General features: G+C 36.0%; 1 pseudogene; it reads left to right on the plus strand.

Annotated features, from left to right (window-relative positions):
* Positions 1 to 967: 967 nt before the first annotated feature.
* LOC122708542 lies at positions 968 to 16,979 on the plus strand (annotated as a pseudogene).
* The last annotated feature ends 1,454 nt before the right edge of the window (positions 16,980 to 18,433 follow it).

Consider the following 18,433-nt stretch of genomic DNA (forward strand, 5'->3'; position numbering starts at 1 on the left):
TCGAGGAGATAATAGCTGAAAACTTCCCTAAAATGGGGAAGGAAATAGCCACCCAAGTCCAAGAAACTCAGAGAGCCCCAAACAGGATAAACCCAAAGTGAAACACCCCAAGACACATATTAATCAAATTAACAAAGATCAAACACAAAGAACAAATATTAAAAGCAGCAAGGGAGAAACAACAAATAACACACAAAGGGATTCCCATAAGGATAACAGCTGATCTATCAATAGAAACCCTCCAGGCCAGAAGGGAATGGCAGGACATACTTAAAGTAATGAAAGAGAATAACCTACAACCTAGATTACTGTACCCAGCAAGGATCTCATTCAGATATGAAGGAGAATTCAAAAGCTTTACAGACAAGCAAAAGCTGAGAGAATTCAGCACCACCAAACCAGCTCTTCAACAAATGCTAAAGGATCTTCTCTAGACAGGAAATGCAGAAAGGTTGTATAAACGTGAACCCAAAACAACAGAGTAAATGGCAACGGGACCACACCTATCAATAATTACCCTAAATGTAAATGGGTTGAATGCCCCAACCAAAAGACAAAGATTGGCTGAATGGATACAAAAACAAGACCCCTATATATGCTGTCTACAAGAGACCCACCTCAAAACAAGAGACACATACAGACTAAAAGTGAAAGGCTGGAAAAAAATATTTCATGCAAACGGAGACCCAAAGAAAGCAGGAGTCGCAATAGTAATCTTTGTGACCCCATGAACTGCAGCATGCCATCACTATCTCCCAGAGTTTGTTCAAATTCATGTCCATCAAGTCAGTGTTAAAGCTATGGTTTTTCCAGTAGTCATGTATGGATGTGAGAGTTGGACTATAAAGAAAGCTGAGTGCAGAAGAATTGATACTTTTGAACTGTGGTGTTGGAGAAGACTCTTGACTGTCTTGACACCTATGAGAAGACAGAAGGTGTTTGAAAATATATTCAGTATTTATCGACAATGTATGTGAGGTATTCTGAAAAATTCATTTTACTTTAGCAACTCCAGTAATATTCAAGGAATGTTTTTGGTGCTGGAGACTTGGCCAGATTAGGTTGCTCACAGTCATCAGTCCTGGTATCCTATGGACGTCATCCTCTTTTGCTCTCCCCGTCTCACCTCCAATTGTTAACTTCCCTTTGGCCTTCTCTCTTAGGCTATCTCTACTCAAAATCTGGGGTCTTTGAATTGAGATCCTTACAGTCTTTAGTTTAAACAGCATAAACTAATTTTTAGTCCTTTAAGACAAGTCCTCAGAAGCCTTTGATGATGAGGTTGATTACAATCATATTTGGATATGAGGGTTTCATGAGAGGGTAGGGGAAGCTATAAGCCTGAAACTGAAAAAATTGCTGAGTTTGAACAGTACACAGTGGAGAATTTCCCAGGTGGAGGTGGGAGCAGGATTATGCATGTGGAGTAGAATGAGTGAACAAAAGAGCTATTCAATAGGCCATATTTTAATCCAGATATATAAAACAATAATACAAACATTTATCTGTACTGTCAATGTTTGAGTCACATCTGACCTGCCATTCTGAGAGGATTAAAGGAAGTTCTCAGATCCTGAATCACTGACTGCTTTGTTTTATTCACAATTAAAAAAAAAAAAAAAAAAGATCATTCCGGGTACAATTTTCTTTCCCTCTTTTGAAAGGTGGTGTATCAGTTTCCTAGGTCTGCCTTAACAAACTACCACAAAATGTATGGCTTAAAATAACAGAAAATTATTGTTTTATCTTTCTGGAATCTGGAAATCTGAAATCAAGGTGTTTGAAGGGCCATGCTTCCTCTGAAATCTGTTGGAAAATCCTTCATCACCTCTTCCTTGGTTATGATGGCTTGCCAGAAGTCTCTTTTGCCCCTTGCCTGGCAGCTGAATAGCTTCAGTCTCTGCCTGTATTGTCATATGGCATTCTCTCTGTGTGGCGCTATCTTCAAAAGGCCATTGTCTTACAAGGACCAGTTGCAGAGGAATAGGGGCTCACCCTGGTTCAGTATTGTCTCAGCTTAATGTAAGTTATTTCTTCTGTAATAACCCTATTTCCAAATGCAGTGACACTCTAAGGTATTAGGGGTCAGAGCTTGAGCAAGTCTTGTTTGAGAGGCATTGGGGGCGGGGAAACATAATTCAACCCATAACAGATAGTAAAATGTAGCTATGTAAAAAAGTCCTCAGTAGTAGGTTAATATATGAAACAACCTTTGGGGAAATAGAATAATGTACACAATGAGAAGAAATAATGAGAGTAATAGAAGTGTAAAAATTGTATGATAGATGTGGCGATAAGGCACAGTAGAACCGGAAGATAAAGTGACAAATGAAATATCCGTGAAGCAAATAGCCAGGCAGTAAGTAATATGACTTTACAGTGAAACATGTACTGCATCATGCTAATAAATTTTTCCTTGGTAGTTTCAAAATGTGAAGGCTATGTGCTTTATCCGCATGTTTGGAAATGCATTTTCTTTACTAGGAAAAAAAGCCACTACCGTGAAGCCAATATGAATATTGTAAGTTATTTTTATCATTAATTAAAAAAAAATCTTTGGAACTATTATTTTCAATTGTTCTTTTAAATTTTCTTTTTTTTTTTTTTAAATTTTTTATTAGTTGGAGGCTAATTACTTCACAACATTTCAGTGGGTTTTGTCGTACATTGATATGAATCAGCCATAGATTTACGTATTCCCCATCCCGATCCCTCCTCCCGCCTCCCTCCCCATCCCATCCCTCTGGGTCTTCCCAGTGCACCAGGCCTGAGCACTTGTCTCATGCATCCCACCTGGGCTGGGGATCTGTTTCACCATAGATAGTATACATGCTGTTCTTTTGAAATATCCCACCCTCACATTCTCCCACATAGTTCAATAGTCTGTTCTGTATTTCTGTGTCTCTTTTTCTGTTTTGCATATAGGGTTATCGTTACCATCTTTCTAAATTCCATATATATGCGTTAGTACGCTGTAATGTTCTTTATCTTTCTGGCTTACTTCACTCTGTATAAGGGGCTCCAGTTTCATCCATCTCATTAGGACTGGTTCAAATGAATTCTTTTTAATGGCTGAGTAATATTCCATGGTGTATATGTACCACAGCTTCCTTATCCATTCATCTGCTGATGGGCATCTAGGTTGCTTCCATGTCCTGGCTTTTATAAACAGTGCTGCGATGAACATTGGGGTGCACGTGTCTCTTTCAGATCTGGTTTCCTCAGTGTGTATGCCCAGAAGTGGGATTGCTGGGTCATATGGCAGGTCTATTTCCAGTTTTTTAAGAAATCTCCACACTGTTTTCCATAGCGGCTGTACTAGCTTGCATTCCCACCAACAGTGTAAGAGGGTTCCCTTTTCTCCACACCCTCTCCAGCATTTATTGCTTGTAGACTTTTGGATAGCAGCCATCCTGACTGGCGTGTAATGGTACCTCATTGTGGTTTTGATTTGCATTTCTCTAATAATGAGTGATGTTGAGCATCTTTTCATGTGTTTGTTAGCCATCTGTATGTCTTCTTTGGAGAAATGTCTGTTTAGTTCTTCGGCCCATTTTTGAATCTGAAAGCTCTCCTTACATAGTATATGTTATATCAACCCATAAGTTTGACTTTAAGGGTCATAAAAATGGCCTAGTGAACTTGTGAAGCTAAATGTCTTGTCTCATTTTTTCTCCATTCAGAGTGAGATAATTTCTTACTGGGGTTACCCAAGTGAAAAGTATGAAGTTATCACTGCAGATGGCTACATCCTTCAGCTCAACCGGATTCCTCATGGGAAGAATGATGCTAATCATTTAGATAGAATTGGAGTGAGGGGAAAAGGGAAAGTCATCAAGTCCAAGTCAAATACATTCCAGTCATTCTAATCATAGAATATGAGATTAAGTTACTCGTTAAAAATGGAGCTTGAACTACTGAGATTAAGTTGGCAGTCTGTTAACACTTAATTTACATTGATCCTTATGATGCGAAAATGAAGCACATATGTGTGTGCTAAGTCACTTCGGTCATGTCCAAATCTTTGTGATCCTATGGACTGCAGCCCTCCAGGCTCCTCTGTCCATGGGATTCTCCAGGGAAGAGTACTGAGGTGGGTTGCCATGCCCTCCTCCAGGGGATCTTCCTGACCCAGAGAGTTAACCTGTGCCTCTTATGTCTCTTGCATTGGCAGGTGGGTTCTTTACCACTAGCGCCACCTAGTGAAGCACACACTGGCCAATAAATTTCTTTTGGTGTACTGGGTGGAAATTCAGAGTCCCTGACTAGAAGACCCAGGACTTTCAACCACACTTTTCTCTGGGATTCTTCACTTACCCAAGTGTGTATTAGCATTGCTCTTCCTGGTCTAACAGCAGAGATCTAGTTCAGTCTTACTTTCTGCCTAAGTTCTCAGAATGTGGGTGCTCAGTCACTTTAGTCATGTCTGACTCTTTGCAACCCCATGGACTGTAGATTATCCAGGCTCCTCTGTCCACAGAATTCTCCAGGCAAGAATACTGGAATGGGTTACCATGCCCTCTCCAGGGTTATCTTCCTGACCCAGGGATTGACCTCACACGTCCTGTGTCTCCTGCATGGCAGGCAGATTATTTACTATTGAGCCACCAGGGAATCTCAAGTACTCAGAATAAGCAAATGCTATTCTAAGTTCAGGAGGGTAACTTTTTTCTTTAATAATCTGCACATGAATTTTTAAGACCCAAAACATTCCCGTTTCTGGATATTTCTTTCAACTTTTCATGAAGTGTAAATTCTTCACATAGAGAGAATGTTAACTTGTAAATCCTAGAAATTAAAAACTTTTACTAATGAAATTTAACTTAAGGAGGTCTGGCAAAAAGAGGACATAGGACCCCATAGGTATGGCTATTCTTTTGCACTGAGAATTAGAGAATAGCATTTCTATTATTAATATAAAATAACTTTAATAAATTGTTAGCTCATTTCTTTGCCATACAAACCGAATAATCCTAACAATAGCTGGTGCTTTGAAAACCTGTGTTGTACTTTCCAATAGACTTTCTTGTTTAAAGACATTTTCTTTGCTTCTTTTCAGTCCAGTTGTGTACTTACAATATGGTCTGTTTATAACTGGCAGTGTCTGGATTTCCAATCTTCCCAACCATAGCCCAGGCTTCCTTCTGGCAGATGCTGGGTATGATGTGCGGATGGGGAACAGCAGGGGAAGTAAGTGGTCCCAGAAACACTTATACCTGAAAACAGAGTCCAAAGAATTCTGGGCTTTCAGGTAAGGAAGGAAAAGATCTGTATTGTTCTATTTTGACTTTAAAATGTGTTTTTTAAATTATCATATTTAAATAAATTTCTAAAACTGAAATGAAGCTATTTCATTTAAAATATGTAACTCAAAAATATTTTTAAGGATTTATATACAAAACTGCTCTAGATTTTTTATATTAATAATGAGCTAAGAATTAAGATGAAAATATGTCAAAGAGACATTATTTCCTCTTCTTCCCTCAAACTGAAAGTGAAAGAAAATGAAAGTGTTAAGTCACTCAGTCGTGTCTGACTCTTTGCAACTCCATGGACTGTAGCCCATCAGGCTCCTCTGTCCATGGAATTCTGTAGGCAAGAATACTGGAGTGGCTAGCCATTCCCTTCTCCAGAGGATCTTCCCAAGCCAGGCATCAAACCTGGGTTCCTGCATTGCAGGCAAATTCTTTGCCATCTGATCCACCAGGGAAGCCCACCAAATATTAATCATGTTACCAACCTACCCACTACATTTTACTTTGTATATCACTACTGCTATTTTTAGGGGGAAAAAACATGGAGGAGGGAGGAGAAGACAAAAGTTAAACATGTACATGGTTACTTACTTTTCACAATGGAAAAGTAGAATAATGTAAAGCATCTGCTGTCACCAATTGCCAAAAAAAAAAAAATTTGATTTTCTACTTTCACTTTACAGTTTTACAGCAGCAGTTTTTGTCTGCTATTTTGAAATAGTATATTGTTCATATTTCTCTTATGGGAAAACCATAAAATGCAATATCTTATATCTTAAGATCTAGAGCAAGAGCACTCTGAAATGTAGTCCATCATTTATTGGCTATGCTCACAGGCACAGTTTCTGTTTCTTCAGCTCTAGAATGTGTGTAGTCATATACTTACCGCAAAGAAATTTTGTGAACTAAGAATGAAGTGGTAATTAGAAGCAGGTAGCATATTGCTTGCTTGTTTGTTTAGTCACTAAGTCATGTCGGATTCTTTGCAACCCCATGGACTGTAGCCCACCAGGCTCTCTGTCTGTGGGATCTCCTAGGCAAGAATACTGGAGTGGGTTACAATTTCTTTCTCCAGGGGCTCTTCCGGACCCAAGGATTGAACTACCGTCTCCTGCATTGGCAGGCAGATTCTTTTCCACTGAGCCACCTGGGAAGCTCTAGGTAATGTATTGTTGTTGCTCAGTCACTAAGTTGTGTCTGACTCTCTCTGACACCATGAACTGCAGCAGACAGACTTCCCTGTCCTCCACGAAAACATGATTCGTTGGAGGAGGGAATGGCAGACGACTACAGTATTCTTGCCTGGGGTCACAAAGGGTTGGACATGACTGAGTGACTAACACACACATTCTTGCCACGAGAACCCCATGAACTGTATAAAAAACTCACATATTAGCAGGTAACAAATGTGAAGGTGAAAGTGTTAATCACTCAATCGTGTCCAACTCTTTGCGACCCCGTGGGCTCCTCTGTCCATGCACTGCAGTCAGATTCTTTACCATCTGAGCCACCATGGAAAGCCTGGTAACAAACAAGATGTGTGGAATTAGTGCTAGGTCTTATGACCCTTCTTAAGTCCATTAAACAAAGGATAAGTTTCTTATTTACTAATAGCACAGAGAATTCTGCTCAATATACTATCGTAGCTAAATAGGAAAAGAATCTGAAAAAGAATAGATATATATGTATGTATAACTGAATCATTTTGCTATATACCTGAAACTAATATAGTATTGTTAATAAACTACACTACAATATAAAATTAAAATTTTTATTATAAAACATAATTTTTTTAAGTTTTACAAAATTAAAATAGGTTTCATACATTTTTGTTTCATAAAGTTATGATGAAATGATAAAATATGATCTTCCAGCCACCACTGATTTTTTTGTGAAGAAAATAGGACAAAAACAAATGTACTATGTAGGCTATTCCCTGGGAACAACTGTAGGTATGTTAAGAAATATGAAAACTGATTATGGTATAATTTTTGTTTTAAAGATAACAAAGAAAACATTTTTTAAAACAAAAATAATTTTAGAAATCATATATATTAGCTATAACTATTTAGAACATACAAACAATCCAAAAAGGGACACATTTAAATGCCAATGATACTTGTTTTATTATGGAATATACTTGTATAGTCTTTCTAGAATAAACCAAATGGATATCATCATCTATTAACATGATCTTTCTAGTCATACCACATGTATTAAAGAAGATGTATATGCAGAGAGTTACCTGAGACTCTCTGTAGCTAGAATTTCTAAGACTAAGGACTTGGCATGTGTGTTTTAAAAAAAAATTTCTTTATAGTGTTTTTTTAATAGAAAGTTGATGTGTTGATACTCTTCAGAAGTCTGAAGTTTGGTCGGCATGACTTCTTTGAGCAGTGGCATTCTGCTGCCCAGTGAGTTTTGTCTGCACTTTGCCTGGATCTTTCTAGGGTAGTATGAGGCATATTAATTTGCATACTGAAAATCCTATAAAGACTAAATGCTTCCAAACTTTTCAACTGATATGTAAAAATTAATTAATTCATCATTTCAACGTTCAGTGTACCTACTATTTGAAATGTACTTTGTTGCCTGGCATTTGCAATGTATATTGTACGCTAAAGAAATCTCAAGCTTTCGATCTATGAAGGCAGTTTGTCTTCCTCATCACTACTGGTATTTTGCTTAGGGGATGTGGAGGGTGAGCAGTCCTGTGCATAATGCTATGTTTGGTAGTATTTCTGATCTCTAGCCACCAGATTCTAGTAGTACCCCCTTTGCATACGAGTTGCAAGAACAAAAAATGTGTCCAGATTTTGCCAGATGTCCCTTGGGGGTTGCAAATCACCACTATTGGAGAACTGCTGCAAAAGGGATGATATTTCCAGCAGGCTTATGGTCAGTCAGATGAACAGGAAGGAGGATAGCAGAGAGAAGAGAGTTAAATAGCCAATTAAGTATGAAAGGCTACTCTCCTAGGGTTCATGATACTTTAGAGACACCTCAAAATGTTTCATTTCTTTTAAAAATTAGAAGAATAAAGAAATATAATTCATTTCAGATTATATTCATCTTTATATCAGTCACAAAATATAGTTTTACATAGATTTGTGTGTGCAGGTGTGTGTGTGTGTGTGTGTGTGTGTGTGTGTGTGTGTGTGTGTGTGTAGGAAGGGACCTGCAAAGGCAAAGGCATCTGGGGCATTGAAAGGCATCATGTGACTGTAGAAGGAAACATTTCCTCTGAACACAGTTATTAGGGAAGATTTTATGAAGAAAAAAAATAAAGAATGGTAAACTGTACCTTGAATGTTGATGGTCTTTTGAAAGACAGATGGCTCAGCCTCCTTTTTGAAAAAGAGGCCAAAACAGTAGAGGATGGATCTAGGCCCTCAGTACATTTAACCAGATTCAGGGTTATCAGTAGAGACAGAAGCAGATGGAACAGCCTTTTGATATGAGGGATGGGTTATATTTTCTAAATTTTTTAATAACGAAATAAAACACCAGGGGTCACTGAAGGTTAGTGATGGAATCAGCAACCACTCAGAGTGATTGCAAAAAAGTCAAATAGAATTGAATTTCAAGAAATTAATCTGGTGTTAATGTGCAGGGTAAATTGTAGAGAAAATCTCTAGAGACCAGTTTGATGAAAAGATAACAGCTCTATTATGTAATCTTAGGTAAATTAGTCAAATAACAATGGAAATTTGAAGCCAGATACAAGTAAACTAGTCTATTGTTTACTTTCAGGTTTTGGAGCATTTGCAAAAAATCCACAACTGGCTGAAAAGATTAAAATCTAGTTTGCACTGGCTCCAGTCAATACTCTTAGATATATAACAACTATAGTTTGTGGTCTTGCTTCCATTGAACCAACATTATTCAAGGTTTGTGGTTGGTTATATCACATGCTTATAGTTTTCAAAATGTGGGAATGTGAACAAAACATTAAAAAATGAAACTGACATAGCCTCCTGCTGGATCAAAATGCTCTGTTTCCCTTGCTGACTTGATTGCAATGCAACTCTCCCCTAAACTTGATGCTGCATTGTACACAGTGCTCAGCCTTGCGTTACCCAGTTTATTAAGTATATTTTTCTTTTTTACTTATATGCATTGTTTATCTTTTGAAATCATTATTAATACAGTTTCTTCTTATATAAATTCCACAATCTGTTTTTCTCTCTCAAGTTTACTATCTTGGTCTTCTTTTAATTTTGCACACAGAAATTTTAATAGGTTGATTTTTTTTCTCCTTTCAACTTCCTTTCTGTTTTCCATCATCTTGTTCCTGCCTACACTAAGGTCTCTATATTGTACTTGCAGTCATTATTTTAATGATATATTTAGAGTAGAAATATTGTGTTGTTGCTGTTCAATAGCTCAGTCACGTGCAACTCTTTGCAACCCCATGGACTGCAGCACACCAGACTTCCCTGTCTTTCACCACCTCCTGGAGCTTACTCAGACTCACATCTATTGAGTCGGTGATGCCATCCAACTATCTAGTCCTCTGTCATCGCCTTTTCCTGCCTTCAATCTTTTCCAGCATCAGGGTAGCAAATTTTTAAAGATACTAATGAGAGATAGATAGAATGATTGGAAATCCTATTGCTCATGATAATAACAATAGTTACGTGGTCAATTATGCTTGTTGTTGTTGTTTAGTCACTTAGTTGTGTCTGACTCTTTTGTGACCCCATGGACATAGCCCGCCAGGTTCCTCTGTCCAAGAGATTTACCAGGCAAGAATACTGGAGTGGGTTGCCATTTCCTTCTCCAGGGAATCTTCCCTACCCAGAGATTGAACCCACGTCTCTTGCGTCTCTGCATTGGCAGGTGGATTCTTTTACCTGAGCCACCAGGGAAGCCCTGGTTGATGTTTACCTTGATGAAAAATATCAGTTTTCCAGAGTATCTATTCCATCTTGAACCACTAATAAAATGTCATGGTTCTAGTTCCTCTGCATCCTTGCCATCAGTTGATATTTTCAGGTTAAAATTTTAACCATTATAATTGTTGCACTTCCTTGTGGCTTTAATTTGCATTGACCTATTGACTAATGATTGGGTATCTTATCATGTGTATATTTATAGCCTTCCATCTCCACTCCTCAGAGCTTATAATTTTAACTAGCTTATCATTTTTATTTTCAGCCAATTTTATGCATTTATGTACTGTTAAAAAATAGGTAATGTTGCCATGAATTTGTTTTACCCCCTTTTATATAAAAAGTGCTAATTATCAAACTGGGTTTAGGCAAAACATTGAATAGAATCAACTACTTTCTTAAACTTATTCCTAACATCCAATTAATATTATTATGTAGAGTAGGTAGACATTTAATTTTTATGAAGATTTTTATGGTAATTCTGAAAGACAGTAACTGTTAGTTCTCCATATTTATTCTTCTTTTTCAAAATTATTTTCCAGTGATATCTTCTTGCACTAAACTTTAAAGTTAGCTGCAAATTTCTCTTAAGCAAACAAAGCAAAACTTTGCTGAGGTCTTGAATCTTCCAATTTATAAAAACAGTATCTCAAAATACTCTCGGACATAAATCACAGCAGGATCCTCTATGACCCGCCTCCCAGAATATTGGAAATAAAAGCAAAAATAAACAAATGGGACCTGATTAAACTTAAAAGCTTTTGCACAACAAAGGAAACTATACACAAGGTGAAAAGACAGCCCTCAGAATGAGAGAAAATAATAGCAAACGAAGCAACAGACAAAGGATTAATCTCAAAAATATACAAACAGCTCCTGCAGCTCAATTCCAGAAAAATAAATGACCCAATCAAAAAATGGGCCAAAGAACTAAACAGACATTTCTCCAAAGAAGACATACAGATGGCTAACAAACACATGAAAAGATGCTCAACATCACTCATTATCAGAGAAATGCAAATCAAAACCACAATGAGGTACCATTATACCAGTCGGGATGGCTGCTATCCAAAAGTCTACAAGCAATAAATGCTGAGAGGGTGTGGAGAAAAGGGAGCCCTCTTACACTGTTGGTGGGAATGCAAACTAGTACAGCCGCTATGGAAAACAGTGTGGAGATTTCTTAAAAAACTGGAAATAGAACTGCCATATGACCCAGCAATCCCACTCCTAGGCATACACACTGAGGAAACCAGATCTGAAAGAGACATGTGTACCCCAATGTTCATCGCAGCACTGTTTATAATAGCCAGGACATGGAAGCAACCTAGATGCCCATCAGCAGACGAATGGATAAGGAAGCAATGGTACATATACACCATGGAATATTACTCAGCCATTAAAAAGAATTCATTTGAATCAGTTCTGATGAGGTGGATGAAACTGGAGCCCATTATACAGAGTGAAGTAAGCCAGAAAGATAAACACCAATACAGTATACTAACGCATATATATGGAATTTAGAAAGATGGCAATGATAACCCTATATGCAAAACAGAAAAAGAGACACAGATGTACAGAACAGACTTTGGGACTCTGTGGGAGAAGGCGAGGGTGGGATGTTTCGAGAGAACAGCACCAAAACATGTATATTATCAAGGGTGAAACAGATCACCAGCCCAGGTTGGATGCATGAGACAAGTGCTCGGGGCTGGTGCACTGGGAAGACCCAGAGGGATGGGATGGAGAGGGAGGTGGGAGTGGGGATCGGGATGGGGAACACATGTAAATCCATGGCTGATTCATATCAATGTATGGCAAAAACCACTACAATATTATAAAGTAATTAGCCTCCAACTAATAAAAGAAAAAAAATAAAAACAGTATCTCTCTTCATTTATTAAACAATTTTTTGAGTTCAAAAATTAAATTATGACTGTTACACATATATAGAACAAGTTGATTTTTATATATTGGTATATATGTTACACCTTTTTAAACATATATTAGTTCTAATTGCTTTTCTGTAGAATTATGGTTTCCTATTTAGAAGATCGTGTTTTCTAAAAATAAAGACACTTTTACTTTATTTTTTAGTTTCAGTACTTTTTTTAACTTAATTTTGTATGTGTGCCTTATTGCACTGACCAAAACCTACAGGACAATGTTGACTATAAATAGCAAAGGCAGACATCGTTTTCTCTGCTCACAGGGAAAGCATTCAGCCTTTCACTATTCCATGATATTACATGTGGGTTTTTCAGAGATCCACTTTATTAGCTTAAGGATGTTAACTTTTGGTCCTAGATTGTTGAGAATGTCTATTAGGAATGTTTGTTGGGCATTGTTTGATGATTTTACTGCATCTATCGAGAGGATTTCATGATTTTTTTTTAATAAAGGATTTTCTGAGTGTTAAACTAATTTTCATTCCAGAGATAAATCTCACTTTTTCTTGATATATTATGCTTTTTATATTGCTGGCCTCAATTTGCAAAAATTTTGTTGAACATTGCTGGAGTTATAGTCATAAGACCTATTGGCTATAGTTTCTTTTCTTGTAAATCTCTTTTTCTAATTTTGGTATCAAAGTAATGATTGGCCTCATAAAGTGAATTGGGAAATAGTCCTTTTCTAGAAAGGATTATGTAAACTTGATATTCAATCTTTAAATATATTTGGTCTAGTTCATTTAAAAAAGCCACCTGGGCCTGGAATTTCAATTTCTTTAATGAAATCTTCAGGTTATCTATGTTTGAACAGTATACTGTTCATTCTCTTCAAACAATATGCTGATTTTCTAAGTCATTGAATTTGTTGTCATAAAATTATACATAATATTTTCTGACTGCTTCTTTAATATCTATAGAATCTGCAGTGATATCCCATTTCTTGTTCCAGATATTGATAATTTCTTGCCTCTCTCATTTTGTCCTGATCAGTCTGACTAGAGACTTACTAATTTTATAAATCTTCTTGAAACCCTAGCATTTGGTTCTACTGGTATTTTTTGTTCTGTGTGTTTTTTTTTTAATAGCTCATTGATTTTCAATTGAACTTCATCATTTCCTTTTTCTAAATTTGGAATTAGTAGTTTCTTTTATTTCCTGAGTTTCTTAGATAATTGCTTCTTGAAATTTCTTTTCTAATTTAAGCATTTATGTTTATATATTTTTGTCTAAGTAGTGCCTTAAGGATATCAAACATTTTTAATATGTTTCTAATTTATTTTTTATTCAAGTTAAAATATCTGGGGCTTTTTTTTTTGACTTCTTAATGGACTCTTTGCTACCTAAAAGTTTATTATACAACTTCCAAATATATGGACATTTTCCAGGTAGATTTCTGTTATTGACTTATAATCTAATTCTGTTTTGTCCAGAGAATATAGCTTGCCTGATCTGAATACTTTTAAATTCACTGACTTGTTTTACAGTGCTAAGTATGGTCCATCTTGATAAATGTTTCATATGCATTGAGAAGAACGTGCATGGAACGTGTTTCTACTGCCATTGAGTACAGTGTCCTTTAAATGTCAGTTAGATCATGTTGGTCATTGACTTGTTTTACAGTGCTAAGTATGGTCCATCTTGATAAATGTTTCGTATGCATTGAGAAGAACGTACATGGAATGTGCTTCTACTGCCATTGAGTACAGTGTCCTTTAAACGTCAGTTAGATCATGTTGGTCAAGTGTTTTTTTCTGTAAATTATTGAAAGAAGAGTACTGAAGTCTCCTACTATAATTATAGATTTGCCTGTTTCTCCTATCAGTTTTTGCTTCATGCATTTTGAAGCTTTCTTAGTTACATAAATATATAGGATTTTTATGTTCTTTTGATGAAGGGATCTTGTCATTAAATAATTCATTTTATCTTTGTTGACATTCTTTGCTCTAAAATTGACTTTGTCTAATGTTAACATAGCCATTCTAAGTTCCTATTTGATTAATATTATTATGGTTACTTTATTATTAATCTATTTGATTAATGTTAATATTATTCATAATATATTAATATTATTATATTTTTCCATCCTTTTTCTCAACCTGTTTGACTTTACATGTAACATGGATTTCTCTTAGGAAGCATAGAGTCGGACCTTGCATTTAATCTTAAATAACAGTCCCTGTCTTTTAATCATGGTGTTTAGACCACTTACATTTAATATGATAATTAGTATAGTTAGGTTTAAATCTTGATATTTGTGTTTGTCCAGTCTTTTTTTGTTCCCTTTCTTTAGCCTTATTTTGGATTAATTTTGTATATTTTATGGGTTCATTTTGTCTCCATCATTGACTTTTTAAATTTATCATTTTATTTTGTTTTGTTCTCTCATGTTTTTTTCAGGGTTTTATAGTATATTTCTTTAAGTTAGCACAATCTATGCTAATAAAGTAATATTTATTACTTAGCACATAGTATAATAACTTTAAACATTCAGCTTTCATTTGCTCCTCTCCCAGCATTTCTGCTATTTTTATCACACTTTTTATGTTGGTATATACTACCTAAACAAAAATACATTGCTATTATTCTTTGAATAGTAATTTATGCTTAAATTATTTTTCATTAAAAACACAAGTCATGTTTTATATTTTCCTGTATAGTACTATGTCTTGTACTCTTCATGTCACTGTGCAGATCCAGATTTTTATCTGACATCATTTTTTTCTTTGGATTATTGGACATTTTTAAAAATTTCTTATATTGTTGATGATTAATTATATCAGGTACTTTATTTATGAATATCTTTATTTTGCTTGTGTTTCCAAAATACATTTTCACTGGGCATAGAATTTTAGGTTTATAGTATTTTATTTTTCATTGGTACTTTAAAAATGTTGTTCCATGTTTTGGCTTTCATTGTTTCCAGCAAGAAGTCCTTTATGTTTACAGTTTTTTGCTTTACATGTAATGTCTGTTTTTCTGCCTACTTTAGATTTTTTTTTTCTTTCAAAGATTTAAGCAGTTTTTAAAATTATGTGCTTTGATGTATTTTTTTATGATTCTTATGTTTGGAATTAATTATGTTTTTTGGATTTGTGGGTATATAGGTTTTTTTTTTTTTTGGGTATATAGTTTTAAAAGTGAAATTTAAAAGTATATTTCTACTTAACATGCTAATTTTTTCCTCCATTGTCTTAGACATATGAAATGTAGTTAAAATAATATTTTTGCTTCCTAATTATATCAAGTGCATTTTTTATGTTGATTCATTCTTCTGCTTATATGGACCTATTCCTTCTTCTTTGTGTTATTGATAATTTTTAATTAATTGTCAGTCTTTGTGACATTTTTCCTGTTGGATGATCCTGTATTCCTGGTAATAGTATAAACTATTCTTTTAGAGTGAAGTTAATTTAACCTGGTAACAAATTGATCATTTTGAGTCTTGTTCTTTGCTTTGTTAGTAGAAGTCAGAAAAGCCTTTAGTTTTAGTTTAGGTCTAATTTTTCCTTCCTCCGAATCAGTTACCTTCAGATTACTCTAATAATGGTTATTATTAGATTTTCAAATCTGATTGGTGGGTACAGGCACAATTTCAGACCTTCTAACCTCATGTATTGTAATTGCTAGCTCTGTCAAGTGGATCATTCCCTGGCCTTGAGTAAGTTTGCTCAATTACAGGTAGTTTTATTCTAACTAAATGAATTCATATGAAACTTTTGTAGGTCTCTCTGATCACTCTTTTTCTCTCTTTCTCTCCCATTTTTAACATGGGTTCTTTAGATACATTGACCTTCTCCAAAATCTCAACATTATCCCATAATTTGGGTAGTTTATGCAGGTTTTCCTGGGTTTCTATACTGCAGCCTGAGAACTGTCTTCAGGCAGCAGATGAGCAACTGTGGGCTCAATTAGATTTACCTCTTACTTTTTTCAGGGATCACTGTACTGCCTGATATTCAGTGTTTTAAATGTCTTGTTCAACAGATTTTTGTTTCTACTGTGACTATTATCTGGTTCCAGGACATAATCATAGTCTCAAAAATGAACACCCTATTGCCTCCCTGCTCTGGCGCCTGGTGACAAATAATTGACATTCTATCTCCATGGATTTGTCTTCTCTAGATAGATATTTCATATAAAGAAAACCATACAATACCTGGTCTTTTGTATATGGTTTCTTTTACTTAGCATAAATTCCTCATGTTCACTCAAAGTTCATCTTTGCTGTAGAAAGTTTCAGTACTTTGCTCCTTTATATGGCAGAGTAATATTCCATTGTATGGATATACCACACTTTGTATATTCATTTATCCATCCATTAGTACACACTGGTGGTGTTTCTAGGTTATATATATACGTATTATGAGTAATGTTGATATGCACATCTGTTTACAAGTTTTAATGTGGACATAATGTTTTCATTTCTGTTAAGTATATACTTGGGAATAGAATGTGGGTCATATGATAACTATGTTTAGTATTTTTAAGACATTTCTAAGTTTTTTCCAAAGTAGCTACACCATTTTTTCCCACTAACAGAGTGTTTGGAAAAGACTCTGAAGCTGGGAAAGATTGAGGGCAGGAGGAGAAGATGGTGACAGAGGATGAGATGGTTGGATGGCGACATTGATTCAATGAGCATGAGTTTAAGTAAACTCCAGGAGACAGTGAAGGTCAGGGAAGCTTGGTGTGCTGGAGTTCATCACAAAGAGTCAGACCCAACTTAGCAACTGAACAACAACAAGCAGAGTATGTGCATTCTACCTCCTGGTCAGCATTTGTTATTGTTTGTCTTTTACTCTGAGCCATCCAAGTATATCATTGCATTTTTGTTTGTTTGTTTGTTTTAGGCTAGTCAAATGAAGCAGTGGGAGTAGAGAAGGAACAAAGAAATCTGTAACTGACTGTGATCAATTAATTGTAAACACTACTGCACTCAGACCAGCCTTGCCTTTCCTTAATGAATAATGATATTAAGCATTCTCTCAGGTGCCTATTGGCCATCTGTTTTTCTTTGTTGGAGTAATACCTGTTCAATTCTTTGCCTATTTGTTTACTGGGTTCTTTATTTTTGTTGAATTCTAAGTTCTTTATACATTCTGAATACAAATCTCTAATTAGGTATATAGCTTGCAAATATTTTCTCTTCCTCTATGCATTGTCTTTTCACTATCTTCATGACGTCCTTGGAAGCATGAAAGTTTCAATTTTGGTGAAGTCCATTTTATCTTTTTCCTGTACCTTGTGACCTTGGTGTTATAACTAATAAATCACTGCCTAAACCAAGATAAGATATCCTCCAGCTCTTTCTTCTAAAAGTGTTAAAGTTTACTTCTTATATTAGTCCTAAGATACATTTCTGCTTTATTGACTATGCCAAAGTCTTTGACTGTGTGGATCACAATAAACTGTGGAAAATTCTGAAAGAGATAGGAATACCAGAACACCTGACCTGCCTCTTGAGAAATCTGAATGCAGGTCAGGAAGCAACAGTTAGAACTGGACATGGAACAACAGACTGGTTCCAAATAGGAAAAGAAGTATGTCAAAGCTGTATATTGTCACCCTGCTTATTTAACTTATATGCAGAGTAAATCATGTGAAATGTTGGGCTGGATGAAGCACAAACTGGAATCAAGATTGCCAGGAGAAATAGAAATAGCCTCAGGTATACCAGGTATACAGATGATACCACCCTTGTGGCCGAAAGTGAAGAAGAACTAAAGAGCCTCTTGATGAAAGTAAAAGAGGAGAGTGAAAAAGTTGGCTTAAAACTCAACATTCAGAAAACTAAGATCATTGCATCTGGTCCAATCACTTCATGCAAATAGATGGGGAAACAGAGGAAACAGTGGCAGACTTTATTTGGGGGGGGCTCCAAAATCACTGCAGATGGTAGCTGCAGCTGTGAAATTAAAAGACGCTTTGCCAACAAATGTCCATCTAGTTAAGGCTATGGTTTTTCCAGTAGTCATGTATGGATGTGAGAGTTGGACTGTAAGGAAAACTGAGTGCTAAAGAATTGATGCTTTTGAACTGTGGTGTTGGAGAAGACTCTTGAGAGTCCTTTGGAGAGCAAGGAGATGCAACCAGTCCATCCTAAAGGAGGTCAGCCCTGAGTGTTCATTGGAAGGACTGATGCTGAAGCTGAAACTCCAATACTTTGGCCACCTGGTGCAAAGAGCTGACTCATTTGAAAAGACCCTAATGCTGGGAAAGATTGAAGGCAGGAGGAGAAGGGGACGACAGAGGATGAGATGGTTGGATGGCATCACCGATTCAATGGACATGAGTTTGGGTAAACTCCGGGAGTTGGTGATGGACAGGGAGG

Source organism: Cervus elaphus, chromosome 15 (genome assembly GCF_910594005.1).
Source record: "Cervus elaphus chromosome 15, mCerEla1.1, whole genome shotgun sequence".
In the NCBI taxonomy this organism is placed as follows: Eukaryota; Metazoa; Chordata; class Mammalia; order Artiodactyla; family Cervidae; genus Cervus; species Cervus elaphus.